The sequence below is a fragment of the Mesocricetus auratus genome, unplaced genomic scaffold (genome assembly GCF_017639785.1).
Source record: "Mesocricetus auratus isolate SY011 unplaced genomic scaffold, BCM_Maur_2.0 Super-Scaffold_100040, whole genome shotgun sequence".
Classification (NCBI taxonomy): domain Eukaryota; kingdom Metazoa; phylum Chordata; class Mammalia; order Rodentia; family Cricetidae; genus Mesocricetus; species Mesocricetus auratus.
The window spans coordinates 10,782,596-10,799,344 of record NW_024429217.1 but is presented as its reverse complement, the minus strand read 5'-3'; positions in this window follow the sequence as shown (position 1 = coordinate 10,799,344).

Below are 16,749 nucleotides of genomic sequence, written 5' to 3'. Positions count from 1 at the left end.
CAAAGCCAAGAGATGGCATCTCAGGTTTTCTTTGGAAAATCCAGTTATCATTTGTTTTGATTTGAGATTTTACCCAGAATTGACCTTTGCGTGTAGTATGAGGGGCAAAAGTTCACTCAGTATCTTTAGATTCCCTCCCACAGGCTAGTCCACTTGGTTCAATGCCATGTGCTTATAACACTGTCTTTTCTCCTCTGAGGATTTGCTGAAAGTCAAATGACCATGAGTCTATTCCTCTACTTTTAATTGTGCCCCATCAACATAACCGACTGACATGGCCAGCAAGCCTTTTGTGATTTCCATAGTGGCATGGCTTCTGAATCGATGTGATGTGTCTTGACCTTAGATATCGAAATCACAAAGCTTGCCACACATTTTCAAAATTATTTTGGCTGCTCAAGTTTATCATATTGAATAAAGTGTACACATCTCGGAGTCTAAGTGTGTGCTGGGATACATCAAGGCTGTGGATAAGTAGGAAGGATCTGGTATCTTTGCTCAGGCTCTGGTTCAAAAGACAATGTACCGCATAGATGAGGTCCTCACGGCAATATTTTTATAATTTTCACTTCTAAAATTATTGACCTTTTGGTGGTGGGGTATAGTACTGCATGTGGTATTTAAGAATTCCATCTTTCCATTGCTTGCTGCTGCTCACCGGGGTCATCTTGCTCTTCTAAGTGGATTTGCTGTCCTGTTGAAGCCCTATTGTAGAGAGCTACGAAGTGCCATGCCCTTAAGATGGTGCTGGCTTCCACCTTCTGCCAGCCCGACAGCAGGGGCTCTCTATGATAAACAACACCCGTATTTGGTTAAGGCTGGATATCAGGCTTGCTTCCGTGTACGTGGACCTATCTGCATGTTCCACGTGGCATACTGGGGTTGGCCGCCCAAGGGCTTTTAAGCTGTGGGTTGGGGCTCCCTGGCGCTCCCCAGGAGAAGAAGATTGTTCAAGGTTCCTGAATAAACTGCTTAAAGAAGAGTCTGGGCGTTGTGTCTTCCTTGCTGGTCAAGGCGGGAGCGACACCCTATAACTGTGGCAATGACCTGGTCAAACAAGCATGTTGAGGTAAGTCGTTGGTGGCATGCCATTTAGTCACATCCTCGGAGACAAGAGCCTTGCTCTGAGGCAGTGCCACAAACACAGCTCCTGACCTTTGGTGAATACCTACGCATTTATTCTTATAATCAAACAAATTTGGAGATGGAGTGCTGCAAATGCATGCATAACCAGCCTGGCAAAGCAACTTGAAGTTCCTAATGGAGGGGCAGAAGTCCATCTGTACGTCACCTATGAAGATTGCGTGACGTCACTAATGAGTTCCCAGGCTGCTAGGGCTCCGTGCCCATGAGGCGTTGGTGACATGGTGTCTGAGTGGTGAGGACCCTCTGTAATTGATTCCAAGGATATTCATTTGCATACTAGCTTCTCACTGACTGGTTGCTTCTGTCATCTCAGCTTTCTGCAACTGTCCAGGAAGCTAAGCAGACCCTTTAATCCTGCATCATCTTCTATGTCTTGGGAAAACGTTCCAGCTCTCCTTTGCAACTCTTTTAAAAGAACACTTTTTACTAAAGCACGTATTTTGATAGAAAGCTTTTATTTTCCAGAGAAAACATAAAAACAACTTTGCCATAATCATCTGCTTCTTGGTAATCTACCTTCTAATTTTGTTAAGTATAACTTAATGTTCTTCTTTGCCATGATTTAAAACTTCAAAATAGATTATGTTTCCTGAACAATAACAAACCATACAATGGTGGAACAGAAATATTTTCAAACCCTGAATGCCAAGGACCCGACTCACCCTCTTCTGCCAGTTAAATTTTGCTTCCTTAGAGGCACCATTTGCAAAGCGTCTTTAGTGATTTTTAAACTACAAAAGAAGAAGACTGGTAACGTTTACCGGAACCTTGATACAGTGGATATTGAGAGGATTCTTATAAGAGAGATATTTTTAAAATCTTGATTTATTTGTAAATCATTACATGTAGCTTGGACAGTGTTAACATTTACAGAATTTTTCTAAGCTAAGCACATAACGTAAAGCTATCAAAGACTCATTATGGAAAGCTCTACTGTTTGAATGCCAGGAAGGGTCCTGGCGGATGAGCTAATCTCACTCATCATTTTGTGTCAAGTCCACTAACCTGGAGAGAAGTCAAGTCACTTGTAAAAGTGACACGGGGAGTTAGACCTCAGTTCGGATGCAAACCATGTCTCTCTTTTGTTCTGAGCAAGGCTCTATCTTCACTTTTAGATGCAGTTTTCCCAACAGGACCCTGGAGTCTTCTTCCACTAGCCCTGTTTGAATGCCCACCTGACGCTGCCAGCCCCCATCGGCGCTTTGACTCCCTCAAATCATCATGTTCTGCTCGTTTTCTCCACACCCTGGTCCTACAGGGGTCAAAGGTGAATCTGAAGATCCATTATTAAACTGAATATTAATGACTGTTTGCGGCTTAATATTCTATCTGTTCTTTAAAGCTGCTTCAATAACTTACTCCTTAGGGATAACTGACTATAATGGCCCCTTGAGTTAAATTAATCGACTTTTCTGTGTGTGCCAGGCACTATGCTCAGGATTCTCCATAAATCATGTCACGGATCTTGTGCACATTATCATTATCTCACTGGAGTAATGGGTTACAAAAGGACATGCCCAATGAGTGATGTGTTTAGAGACAGGTGGGGTCATCCTGCTGGACTTCTGCTGATACCACTCAGACAGCAGTCTGATGTCCTGGGCGTGTGGCCAGCAGATGAGAGAAGCCTGCCCCGTGTGCCAGCATCTCCAGCTCATGGTTTAGTGAGTGTCCTTGCAGGGCGCTGAGTACCCAGCAATGGAAGGAGCTGCCTGTGTGGCATTAGCTTAAACTGTTCACTGGTCCAGGCTCTCACTCCAGGGTGTCTTACATGGCCAGGGTGATCCAAGGCTCCAAGACACATTGCTTGCCAGGGATCTGGGAGAAAGGCCTGGATTACAGGCCACCTTCTTTTAAAATTATTATTATTTTAATTTCTCCTTTTGTTGAAAATGGATTTTTTTTCATATACTGTATCCTGATTACGGTTTCTTCTCCCTCTACTCCACCCAGCTACTCCCCACCTGCTCTCCAATCCAGATCTACACCCTTTCTGTTTCTCATTACAAAGCAAATAGGCTTCTAAAGGATAACCAATGAGCCAGAATGGCATAAAATAAAATGTAATAAGATAAAAACAAAACTACACAAAAGAAGAGGACAAAAAAAACAAAGATATAGAAAAGAGCCCAAGAAAAGGCACCGGAAACAGATACAGTTACAAACTCCCACTCATTCTCACACTCAGAAATCCCATAAGAACAATGGGCTGTAATCCATAGTATGCACCATGCACAGGGCCTGCATGCTGCCCCAGTCTCTGTGAGTTTATGTACGCATAATTCTTTTGATTTATAGGACTTGATTTCTTTTGTGCCCTCCGTCACCTCTGACTCTTACACTCTTTTCGCCTCCTCCTCCTTTTCTGAAGGGTTCCCTGATCCCTGGGGGGAGGGATTTGATGGAGACACGCTGTTTAAGGCTGAGTGTCCCAAGGTTTCTCACTTGCTGCATATTGTCTGGCTGTGGGTCTCTGTAATTGTTCCATCTGCTGCAGGAGGAAGCTTCTCTGATAATGGTTGAGCAAGGCACTGGTCTATGAGTGCAGCTGAATGTCATTGGGAATAATTTTTGCTGTATTTTTTTTGGTAGACAATAGCATTTTGTTTTATCCTAGGTCCCTGGGCTATCTAGTCTCAGGTTCTTGGTTATTCAAGCAGTGTCATTTATGTGCTCTATCTTGTGGAATGGGCCTTAAGTCAAATCAGTTACTGGCTGGTTACTCACACAAGCTTTGAGCCACCATTGTATTAGTATGTCTTGCAGGCTGGACACCACTGTAGATCAAAGGGTTTATGGCTAGATTGGTGTTTATGTTATGTTATGCTATGTTATGATGTTATGTTATGGTTTTCCTTTGATCATGTGAAGAGTACCTTCCTGTACCAAAGACACTAGCTAGCATGTAGAGGTGAAGGCTCTATGCAGGCATGTGTTTGGCTTCTCTACATTCAATGCACATATTGTCTTCAGCAATAGGGTCTTGCCATCAGTTTATGGAGAGCAACCTATATAGTCTTTGCGAAAACCTAGGTAATTTGGGAATTCCCTTGAGATTCCCTTTGCCCCAAAACTCAATTAAATGTAACCCATTTCTGGTACTGGAAGCTTCATTTAGTGACAGGAGATACCCAGTTGGGGCTCTTTCCCTCCCATTATTTGGCAATTTAATTTAGATTGCCTGTGTATATTTTAGGAAGCTTCTACTGTATTAGGTTCCCACATTACCCCTCAAATGGCTCTTAATTTCACCTATCTTTCTCTCCCTTGTCCCCTACTTTTTCCACTTCCTTACTTAATCCCCCATTTCCAGTCATTCCCCCCATCCACCCATAATTATCTACTCTATTTCCCTTTTCTGGGGGAAATCTATCTGTTCCCCACAGTCCCTTACTCTATATCCAACCTCTTAGTTTATGGATTGTAGCTTTGTTATCATTGATTTAACAGCTAATATCAACATATAAGCCATTGATCTACATATAAGCTAATAAACGGCCTTGTTTGTCTTTCTGGGTCTGGGTTACCTCACCCAGGATGATTTTTATTTTAATTTCCACACATTTGCCTACAAATTTCATGATATCATTTTTTTATTAAAGGCTAAATAATTACTACAATGTGCAAATGCACCAGTTTTAAAAATCCATTCATCTATTGAGAGACATTAGGTTGTTCCCAATTTTGGATATTATGCATAGAGCAGCAATGAACATAGTTGAGTAAGTGTCTCTGTTTAGGATGAAGTACATGGTAAAGAGTGGCATTGTTGGATCTTGGGGTAGATCTATTCCCATCTTTGTGAGGAACTGCCACACTGATTCCCATAGAGGCTGCATACGTTTGCTTTCCTACCAGTAATGGATGAGTGTTCCCCGTACTCCACATCCTTGCTAGCATGGGCTGCCACATGTTTTATTGCTCTTAGCCATTCTGACAGGTGTAAGATGGAATCTCAAAGCAGTTTTGCTTTGCATTTCCCTGATGGCTTAAGGATGTTGAAAAAAATAATATTTCTCAGCCATTTGAGCTTTCTTTTAAGAATTCTAAGTTTATAACCTGTACTGCATTTTAATTGGGCTATTTTTTCTTGATATCTGACTTTTTGAGTTCTTTGCATATTTTTGATATTAGCCCTCTATCAGATGTGTAGTTGGTAAAGATCTTTTCCTACTCTGTGGGTCACCGCTTTGCCCAAATGATTGTAGATGAAAGTTTCTGTCCCGCCCAGTCCTGCAACCCTTCAGTACCAGATAAACACACAGAGGTTTATACTGATTATAAAATGTTTGGCCTATTGCACCCAGTGATGCCTAAACTTCTTGATTTCTTGGCAGCTACATGGCGTCTCTTTCACAACTTACTCTCGGTGTTCATCTTCCCAGAATTCTCCTAGTCTGGTAGCCCCTCCTATACTTCCTGCCTGGATACATCCTGCCTGTTCATTGGCCAAAACATCTTTATTCATCAACCAAAATAGAAACATATATTCACAGCATGCAGAAGGACATCCCCCATCAGCTGATGGTGACCTTTGCCATGCAGAAGCTTTTGTTTCATTAGATCCCAGATTGTTGATCTTAGTGACTGTGCTAATGGTGTTCTGTTCAGGAAGTCTTTTCATGTACCAATGAGTTCAATAGTATTCCCCATTTCTTTTCTATCAGGTTCAGTATGTCTGGTTTTATGTTTGAGGTCTTTGATCCACTTGGAGTTGAGTTTTGTACATGGACAGACATGAATCTGTTCGGATTCTACATGCAGCTATCCAGTCTGACCAGCAACATTTGTCAAAGATACTGCCTTTTCCCAGTGTGTGGTTCTGACTTCTTTATAAAAAACCAGGTGTCTGTCTGTGTGTTGATTTATGTCTGGCTCTTTAATTCTATTCCATTGATCAATATGTCTGTTTTGTGTCAAAACCATGTTGTTTTTATTATTGCAATAAAGTACAATTTGAGGTTGTAGATGATGGTACCTCTCAAAGTACTTTTATTATTCAGGGTTGTTTTAGCTGTACTGGACTTTTTGTTTCCTTATGAAACTTCTATTTCACTAGGGTTTATAGTTCTGTTTAAATTGCTTATCTGGTACTACTTAAATTTGGTAAGTGGTATGTATTGAGAAAATTATCCATTTCTTTTAGATTTTCCAATTTGGTGGAGTACAGCTTTTGAAAGTATGTCCTTATGATTCTCTGTATTTACTCAGTGCCTGTATGTCCCTCTTTTCATCTCTAATTTTGTTAATTTGTATCTTCTCTCTTAGCCTTTTAGTTAACTTGGATAAGGGGTTGTCAAACTTACAAATTTTCTCAAAAAACAAAAAAAAAAAACAAGAAAACCCAACTCTTGGCTTCATTTATTCTTTTTTCTTGTTTTATTGATTTCAGCCGTAAGTTTGTAATTTCTTCAGATCTATTCCTTTTGAATGTCTTTTCTTATTTTTGCTTTAGGGCTTTCTGGTCTGCTATCACTGTCTCCAGTTTTTTATAGGTATGCTATGAACTTGCCTCTTAGAACCATCTTCATTGTGTCACATAAGTTTAGGTACATCGTGCATTCATTTCCATTCAGTTCTAGAAAGTCTTTAATATATTTCATAATTTCTGTCTTGACCAATTTTTCATTCAGGGGTAAGTTGTTCAGTTTCCACTAGTTTGTAAGCTTTCTTCTATTTCTGTTGTTGATATCCAGCTTTAATACATGGTGGTCAGATAGGATGCAGGGGTTATTTGAATTTTTTGTATTGTTGTGATTTGTTTTGTGTCTGAATATGTGGTCAGTTTTGGAGAAAGTTCCATTAGGTGCGGAAAATAAGGTACGTTCTTTTGTGTTTGGGTGAAATGTTCTGTAAATGTCTGTTTGATCCATTGGTTTATAACTTCAGTTAGTTCCAGCATTTTTCTGTTTAGTTTTTGTTTGAATGGCCTGTATATTGTCAAGAGCGGGGACTGAAGTCTCTCATTATCAGTGTTTGAGGATTAATTTGTGATTTAGCTGTAGTAGTGTTGCTTTTATGAACGTGTGTGCCCTTGTGTTTGGGGCACAGATGTTAAGAATTGCAATGTCCTCCTCGTGGGTTTATCCTTCAATGAGTATGTAGTAAGTATCTTTCCTTATCTCTTCTGATTAATTTTGGTCAGAAGTTTACTTTGTCAGATACTAAAATGGCTACACCAGTTTGTTTCTTAGGTCCATTTGCGTACTGTGAGGTGATTCTATACTTGATATTAAGGTGTGCTTCTTGGATACAGAAGAAGGATGCATCCTGGTTTTTTGTTTTGTTTTTGGCTTCCTTTCTGTGAGTCTGTATCTTTGATTGGGGAATTGAGATCATTGATGTTGAGAGATATCAATGAGCAGTGTTCTTTCATTTTTGATAGTTAGCTGTTGTGCTGATGTTGTTGTGCTGGTGTTGTTGTTGCTACTGTTGTTGTTGTTGGTGGTGGTATATGTGGGTGTGCGCATGTGTGTGTGTGTGCATACATGGTGGTGGTGGTGTATGTGGGTGTGCGCATGTGTGCGTGCGTGCATACATGGTGTGTGTGTGTGTGTGTGTGTGTGTGTGTGTGTGTTTCCTCTCTTTTGATTTGCTGGTCTGGGATTATTTATTTACTGTGTTTTATTGGGTGTGGTTAATCTCTTTAGATTGGAGTTTTCCTTCTAGCACCTTCTGTAGAGTTGGATTAGTAGGTAGATATTGCTTAAATTTTGTTTTATCATGAAATGTCTTTTTTCCTCAATATTTTTGTGATTGGAAGTTTTTCTGGATAGAGCTGGCATCTGTGGTCTCTTAGAGTCTGGCTTTTATTCTCTATTGAGAAGTCAGATGTTATTCTAATAGATCTGCCACTATATATTACTTGGTCTTTTCTCCTCAAAGCTTTTCAACATTCTTTCTTTGTTATGTACATCTCATGCTTTGATTATTATGTGCTGAGGGGACTTTCTTTTCTTGTCCAGTTTATTTGATGTTCTGTGTGTATCTTGTACCTTAATAGGCATTTCCTACTTTAGATTAGTAATGTAAATTTTCCCCTATGACTTTGTTGAAAATATTTTCTATGCTTTTGACCTGAGTTTCTTCTTCTTCCTCTATTCCTATTATTATGAGATTTTATCTTTTCATAGTGTCCCAGATTTCCTGGATGTTTTGTGTTAGGAATTGTTTAGATTTAACATTTTCTTTGACCAATATATCCATTTCTTTTATAGTGTTTCCAATGCTTAAGATTCTCTCTTCCATGTCTTGTATTCTGTTGGTGAGGCTTGCCTCTGAGATTCCCATTTTAGTTACTGAACCTTTTCTTTTCATCTTTCACTCACTTTTGGATTTTCTCTATTGATTCTATTTCCAATTTCAGGCCTTGAACAGTTTTATTCATTTTCTTCCGTTGTTTGTGTTTCCATTAATTTCAATGTATTCATTTCCTCTTTAAGGACCTCTATCATGTTAATAAAAGCCATTTTAAGGTATTTGTCTTATACTTCAGCTATGCTGCAATTCTCAGAACCTGGTGTGGTAGTGTTGCTGGACTCTAATAGAGACATATTGTCCTGGTTATTATTGTGTTTTTACATTGTCATTTATGCATCTGGGTTTGAACTGATTGTAACTCTAGGTGTTGATATCTGGTCTTGTCTGTGTTGGATGGGTGTTTTGTTCCTTGATTTCTGTTGCCCTCTCTGGTTCTTAGGAGGGTATGGTGATTGTGTGTTGCCTTGGTCTGGTATCTTGCTAGGTGTGACCACTGGGGTTTCTGGGTAAAATGAGTTTCTAGGTTTGGGGAGCTGACACTTTGGAATGGGGATGTGCTGGGAGAGGGGGCTGAGATGTTCCACAAGAGGGAAAAAATGTTGTGTGCCACAAGGATCTGAGTAGTCCCCTGGAAAAGGAGGTGGGGAGTGGGAAGAGGCCAGAGTGGTCTGTTAGAGAGTCAGAGGTGAGAGCAGGGATTGCGTTTGGAGGAGAGGAGGGAGAGTGAAGAGCTGAAGCTTGTCCAGGTGCCTGCTGGCCTCCTTGCTGGCTGGCTTAGCTGGCAGGTTCTCAGAGAATGCCTGCTGGAGTACAGGCTTGGGATGACAGGGTGAGTGGGGGGAAGGTTGGAGGTGAAGATCTGTGTGGCCTGCTGGAGATGGGGGCAGAGGGAAGGGGATGTCTAGAGAAGCAAGTGGTCTGCTGAAGAGTTGGAGGTGAGACTAGGAGGCTGGATTTAGAGGGAAGGAAGGAGAGGTGAGGATCTGTAGTGAGGCTACCTGTCTTCCTGTCAGGCATGTACAGTGTGTCTTAAATGGAGAGGTGTCTTGAAGAGTAGTTCCATTGTACGAGATGTTCCCATGAGTTCTGCCCATCAGCAAACTGCTGTAGCACACAGTCTCCTGATAGGTCAGAGCACTAGCAAGATAAAAGAGTATAACCATAGCAACTATCAGAAAAGATCAGAACCTCACCACACTCCAATGTCTTATTGTTTGACATGATTATTTTAGCATTTGCTCACTAAAGCACCCACTGAGAACAGCATCATCTCTACAGAAGCCCCTGTTTAAGATGTAGTGCAACACAGAGACTTTGAGGACTGGAGGGGAAACAAGACTGCAAGAAACCATGTAACTTACCAAAGGAGAAGTTTGGGTCTATTCAGACTTCCTGGCCTTATATCCAATGTTCTTCTTTTAATGCCTAAGTCAGACTCCCATTGTGTTGGGAAAGTCAAGCCATGAATATGTGGCAGTTTCTTATGTCCACCAGGAGTGGGTGACTTTGCATTGCAAAGGTTCATTTATGGTGCTTTTGGAGCATTTTCACAATCACCAAGATGCTCAGCAGTGCTGCTTTGTATTGTTTTTCTGCAATGCAGTGTTACTTGGTCACCTAAGCTTCCAGAAATTCACTATGTAGTTCAGGCTAACGCTGAACTCCCTCCTTACAGGCCGTTTGGTTCAGCCACCTGAATAGTGGATTCACAAGCAAATGTCATGACATGACATCTGCCTGCAATATCTTCTTCGGAATTTCAGAATAACACTAATTAAAAATGCCCAGGTGTCCTTTAGCCAGTGTGCTAACTTGTGATGTCGGTCTTTTTATGGTCTGATTTGTCTTGTTTTTGTACTGGAAAAGGTTCATTTGTAGATCTGAACCGAGCACTCTCCTCTCAGTGTGTGGCTGTAAAAGATGCATTAGGTTATTTAGCAGACGACTCAGCTACGCTGATCACTGGAGCCAAAAAGCTTCCATTATGCGCTGGGGCTGAGAACTGTCAATCATCGCCTTGCTCTGTCAATAATGAACTAAGCCAGACTGAAAACAACCATGGAATGAGGGTCCACATGGGTGAGGGTTGTTTGAAAAAGGAATATTTAAGTTTTATGTGTCTTTACCAAGAGAACATAATGTTAGGTAGGTCAGATCCTGGATATGAGGAAGATGACGCCGTAGCTTGTGCTGGAAGCTAGAGAATCTCTGGAGGTTGTGACAGTCTGTCCTGATTGGACCCAGGTTAGTTATCTTGGGATTTTAATCTTTATTTTAATGTCACAATATTTAAACATCATCATTCCTTTGCTTCATTTCCTGGAATGTTCAGCACATAAAACTGTATTTTTGTGTTATTTGTATTATTTGTATAACATTTTCTATTATTTTCTTCACTTGGTGATGTACGTGGAACTCATAAAAAGAAATGGAGCTTTTTTTTTCCACTCCTCAGGTTTGTTTAATATATTCTTGGTCCCAGATGTAGTATTTTCTTAGGAACGTTTGTTTCCGTAAAACTGGATAACTTTTATTTAATGGGCTTATTTTTTAAATCCCTTCTTAGAATTACAGCTGGAGCTGAGGGAGCTTTGCAGATCCAGTATTGGGCACCATATGCACAGATGTTCCCTGTCTCTGCTGACTGCTCCTGGCCCTTTTCCCATGGGGCAGTAGGAGCAGGCGTGTAGCAACCTGACTCCAGGATACAGATGAAGAGACACAAAGTTATTTCTGCTTAGTTAGTCAGTTAGAGACAAGGTTTTACTTTGTAGCCATGACTCATGTAGAACTCTGTAGTAGTAAAACCTGAACTCAAACTCACCGCAATCCTCCTGCATTAGCCTCCCAAGTGCTGGCATTATGGGAATATGCCACGTGGCTATAGCATGTTGCTTTTCCTTTCATTTCCTTTTATTTTAAGACAGTGTTTTTAATGTAGCCCTGGCAGGCCTCCAATTCATGGTTCTCCTCCTGTATCAGCCTCCTTAGTGCCACGTCTGTTAGTGTGTACCACACCCTCAATAAGACATAGCTATCTTTGAGTTGACTTCTCCAATCCTTCCCCTAAAGCCATTGTTATCCAGATACTAACTAACTCGGCCATGAATGTGATATTTAATTGCCATCTGCCTATGAGCTACATCACCTCTATTATTTTTCGTGTAAAGGAGAGGACAGAAAGTTTGAATAGTCAATGTGAAAGTGCCGTGCAAACTTGTGAAGAAGCCGGGAGGTGTTGCTGTGTTCCTTGAGAGGATGCAAACAAAATTGAAAGCGACTCCCAACCCTGTTGTATGTCCGAGTCGCCAGGCGGCACTGGTAAGACTCACTGTTACCGTGAACTTCCTCTGCACACGCTTCTCAGGTTCCATCGTCTCTACTAAACAACCTTTATAGCAGGAAAGGAGACTCCCACTAGTTTTTGTAGACACCTTTCCCCACACGAGATAGTTAAGGAAATGTTTACGTTGATAAACAGAAGCAGTTTAGTGATCCAGGGCAAGTGTGAAGCTGAACAGTGATTTTAAGAACAATCAGGCTTAGGTAGACGGGAGGCCAGACAGCGATAGAGTGGGTTCTGGAGAGTAGAAAACAGGAAGTCCCTGTGCAGGGGGTCCATGAGACGAAGCTGATGAAGTCGGGAAGAGGTATAGCAGATACTGATGAGTTCTGCTGATGTACATTCCTCCATGCACTAACAGAAAATACCAACAGGACAAGTGTGTGACTAGGAAACTAACCCAGAAGGGCTTTTAATTGCTGAGCTACCTCTCCTAAGACAAACAGGAATCAACAGATGCTTCTACAGCACCAGATGGAACTGGGCTCCGGAGAGGCCGAACTTTCCCAGAAGACCTTGTGAATGTAGACGCTTCGTGAAGTCACGTGTGGACAGCTCATGCTGCCAGTCACATTACCAGGTTAGGAAGAGAAGACTATTAAAGCACCCCTCCCCCCCTCTTGAGGTCACTAGGTCTCTTAAAGCAGAGACTCATTCAGTGTCTGAAATCTCATGAGCTACCATCAGTGTGTTGCGGAGGAGGGGGTGTGGCCTGAAATTCCTTAAATGTATGGAACCAGAACTTGAGTAGTTAGATGAAGATACTCATCAAGAGACTTGTCCAGTACATCTTCCACACGTGGGCCCTCGTATATAAAAGAACGCCCTCAAGGTACTTCTTAGGCTTCCTGTCAAATCCAGTCTGAGGCAGGAGGCTGCTGCTGTCTTCATAATCTTCTCTAAGTAATTTTCAAGCATGAATTCCCTCGTATATATTTAAAGTATCCACAAGGCAGCATACTTGACAACAGTAAAGCGATCACTTTAGGGGAAGCAAACGCAGGATTGTGTCACTTCACCTGTGTCTGCCTGTGTGCCCGGGTGCACGCGAGTGTGTAACAGTGGCAACAGCGGGGCCTGCAACTCCACAGCAGAATCATAAGACACCTGTTTAGAACCTACAAAGCCTTTCCAGTACAGGGGAGAGGGAGAGAGCTACTCGTTTAGTAAAATGCTAACTTCAACACACAGTATCCCCTTCAAAAATGTTTTTTGATTGAAATAGAATTACATCACTTTCCCTCCTCCCTTTCCTCCTCCTGGTCCTCTCAGTTACCCTATGTGTCTGCTCACTGACAGCCTCTCTTTCTTTGATTGTTACTGTTACATACAGACACACACATATATATATATATATGTGTGTGTGTATGTATGTGTGTATTAGGTGTGTGTGTATATGTGTGTATGTGTATCTATGTGTGTGTGTGTGTGTGTCTGTCTGTATGTATGTATGCATGTATTGCACAGCTATACCCTGCTAGGTGTTGGTGGTGTGTATATAGTTCAGGGCTGACCACTCTGCACTGGACAACAGATGAAGCAGTTAGGAGAGGCTAACTCATCTCATCAGTCACCTGTGGTTCTTCTTGCAGGGGTGAATATTCTTAAGTGTAACCCTCATACCACAATTAATCTTTTCATGTTGTTCTTCTACATATCTGCTACTCGACACCCTTTGACTTGTGTATCCTAGTGTCCTCCTCCTTCATGGATTAAGATGTATTTATATTGTGTACTTGTACTGTTTCAATTTTTAAAATAAATTTTGAAGATCCCCTCTTTTCTTTTTCATAAGGGTTAAGGACCATTGATGTAGATGCTTGTCTACATACATATTCATACAGGCTAAGAAGACCCTCGGTTCTTGGAAGTTAAAAAGCTAATGTTTTAAAACCAGTAAATTCTATTAAAAGTTATAAGCAATAAATCTGTTAGCTATGCCCCAGTAGCAAACAGTAGTTTAAATGGCTTCACCACTTCACTTTCTAACCAGTTGTATGACACCCTGCAGATGGAATGTTATTGGCTTTTTAGTGACTAGCAACATTGTACCAAAACATGATTAATACATCACAGAGACAGGACCCAGTGAAGCTCTTTTCAGATGCTCTATAAATGGAAATAGTTCTCGAAAAAGACGGTCATTTTCCTGGCAAGTGTGTCACAGCCAATGCCCATAAACTGACTAATGTTCATTTGCACCCAGCACATTCACAGACAACCCTGTGGGCACTTCTCGTCTCCATTTGTGGTTCTTTGAAGTACAGTGCAAAAGACTTGTACTTGGAGGACAACCTTGGGCTAGACTCCAAACAGGAACTTGCTGACTTCACAGCGTCAGTCAGGATAGACGATATCTTTAACCTGCAATTCCTTCAGTTGTTAGGCAAGGACAGGAAGTCACATTTTGCACATTGGTAAAACATGTACATGACGACCTAACATGAAGAAAAGAGAATAATAAACACAGATATAAGGGGATGAGGAAGGAGTAGATGCAGGTAATGGGCATGAGGTATGAAGGAGGAAATAAAGCCAGTTGCTTTTCGGGTGCTAATTCTGCCTTGGAGTTTTTTGGATTTGGTGGAGGATAAGTGCATAAAATATATTTAATACCAAAAGTGTAAAACTTACTGTGAAAATTCAGTTTCCATTTCAAATGCCAATTCTAGCCATATGTAGTTCCATTAAGTTGTATAGACTTTGGGTCTGTTAATTTTGGTGTGTGATATTTTTATTTGCTTGAAAGGTTTTTTTAATAGTAATTAGGTATTACTATTAGATTGTATTAGATAGTTAATGCATGTTATTTTCCCTTAATTGTGTTCCTATGAGAATGTCAATCACACACAAGAAATGTTCAGAATATTTCAGAATAGAAGAATAAAAATAAGCCTAGCCCCAGGGAAAGGATGTTCAGAAAAGCCTATGGATGTCTACAGACTGGTGGTGCTGCCATTTCTGTGAGTGTAAGATGCCTTGGGAAGGAAGTCAGCTTTGTGTCTGGGGAGGAGAGACAGCAGCAGGGCCTGAGACACTGTTAGAATGCACGAGAATAACAAGTATTTCATCTTGTTTTCCTAATGCATCTCAAAAGATGCCTGTATCCCCCAAGGAGCCTGTATGGAAGAGTACACTTTCCTCTATAGACAAACACGATGGTTCGCGGGAGGGGAAGACATGTCACCTTCAACAAAAAGTACCACAGAGGGTGGAGACTGAACTCACACACTCCTTCCTGTGCCCAGACAAGTCCCTGTCATATCAGCTATGGCACCATCAGAGCGTGTCAGAAGATGTGGGACGCCAGCATCAGCACCAGTAGAGAGAGCACTATCGGGTCAGACAAGCCGCAGAAGGAATTGGGTGTCCAGAATGGAGAAGCTGCCTCAGCAAAAAAGCAGACCATCAACACGTTGTGTTGGGTGTAGGATTTGTTTTATCACTTGGAGCTGTGCATGAAGATATTCACAGAACCATTTTAGTCATTCATAGTTGCTAAAAAATAATTTATAGGATCATATATGTTCTTTGTAAGCATGTGATATGTTCCCAAGCTTATTCATTTTGTGACCACATTGGTTTTAAAGCAACTGAAAAACATGAAAAGTATGTGTTAGACATTTACATCTGTTCACTGGAAAAAAATCATTGAGCATATTGTTGATCTGGGGTTGAAATGTCAGCTCAGGCTACACAGTGTAGACAAAGACACCCTGTCACATCTTGGCTGTCTCAACCATGCTTTGCTTACAAGATAAAACCTCAGCATGCGTTTATTGGACAGTTGTTCTATGAAGAGCTCAGAACTCTGTATTCAGAATGCCATTTAGACATTGCATTTGTACAGCAGCAACTCTCTGGAAGGGGTAGAGCTAGCCACCCATTACAGACAAGAGCTCATGTGGCTTAGTCAACGTGTTATTGAGTCATTTTGTTGAGGTGTAAACAATCCTCTGTCCTGGATCTTCTCAGCTCTCTCAAGATATGTGATTCTTGTTAAATGGCTGACTGGACTCTTGTCTAGGTCCTCAGATGGCGATGGTACCATCTGGAGAGCCATTAAAAAGACGCATCTGTCTCATGTTGCAGCCCAAAAACCTGGATAAGAAATGTATCTCAGGATCCCAGGTGGTCTGCAAGCACATTAGGGAAGCAACTGCCCTGCATCATGCTCAGACAGATAAGTTCAGTGTGAAAGTGGTGGTCAATCTACTGACACAGGAAACATTAGCTCATGTAAATTCTCTCTCTCTCTGCATTTATGATACCAGCAACTGGTTGAAAATTAGCTGTGCAGTTTTCAGGCTGGCCAGTCATCTGATATGATGCCTGTGCCTACCTTCAAAGAAGCCCTGTCATTCACAGTGGCTGTGCTGATGGCTACACTGACTTCATTAAGACTAGACTAGGAGCCCCCATGCCTGCCCCGCCCCTGCGCTGCTACACCACTAACCTGGCAGGACAGACTCACGCCAGGCAGTTGCAGAGGCTATTCACCCGAGGACACAGCTCTGGGATAGGCCGCATTCCATCTCCCAAGGCTCCAGCAACACTAAGCAAAGCACTGGATTGCCGAGTGTCTGAGGAGTTCTACCATCGCTCCCCAGCGTCTGGGACTTCCATCACGGAGACACAGCATGAAGATGAGGGCTGAGTTAATTTGCTCTTAAGACAGCCGATGAAGAGAAACCCAAGGTATACACTTCACAAAGGAGTCCAAGGCCTAGCCGGGTGGTGGTGGCGCACTCCTTTAATCCCAGCACTCGGGAGGCAGAGGCTGGTGGATCTCTGTGAGTTTGAGGTCAGACTGGACCGACAGCCTCCAAAACAATACAGAGAAACCCAGTTTCAAAAAAAAAAATTAGGAGTCCAAGACCTTGGTTTAAAATTCTTTCCTGATGAGAGGGAAGGAAGCCAACTACTAGAGTATATTAATTAAGGCATTGTTAGGATTCAGGAAGAAAAGCCTAGTCTCCAAACAGCAGAGGCTACGGCGC